The sequence below is a fragment of the Erythrolamprus reginae genome, chromosome 6 (genome assembly GCF_031021105.1).
Source record: "Erythrolamprus reginae isolate rEryReg1 chromosome 6, rEryReg1.hap1, whole genome shotgun sequence".
NCBI lineage: Eukaryota > Metazoa > Chordata > Lepidosauria > Squamata > Dipsadidae > Erythrolamprus > Erythrolamprus reginae.
The window spans coordinates 60090147-60090586 of NC_091955.1; positions in this window are offsets into that span (position 1 = coordinate 60090147).

Here is a 440-nt window from a genome sequence, read left to right on the forward strand (position 1 = left end):
ATGGTTTGTGTGACCATTCCCATCAGTGTATAAAAGCAAGCTCTATCTGAATGTATTATATTATTGTGGCTAATCCTGCCTAATGATTGGCTGTAAGACATAGTCATTTTTAGCTTGTGTTACAGGAAATGGATTAATAAAAATACATCTGATGTGTGTAGTGTCTATGATCAGCCCCTGGGTTTGCAAAGCCACGGTCCTTTAACATGGAGAGCTTTGCTACTAATGACATTTTTAATACACCACTCTTCAGCAATGCAATCGTAGTCACAACTCAAACATTATGACCATGTAATAATCCCATCAGCAGAATTTTCTATTTTTTAACATGACGGTGGTCATAGCAATAGGAAAATATGTTGGAATACTTGAATCTGCAGTAGACTTTATTTTTGTTTTGCTTTCAGTAACTACCCTGTGACTTTAATTTAAATTATAAA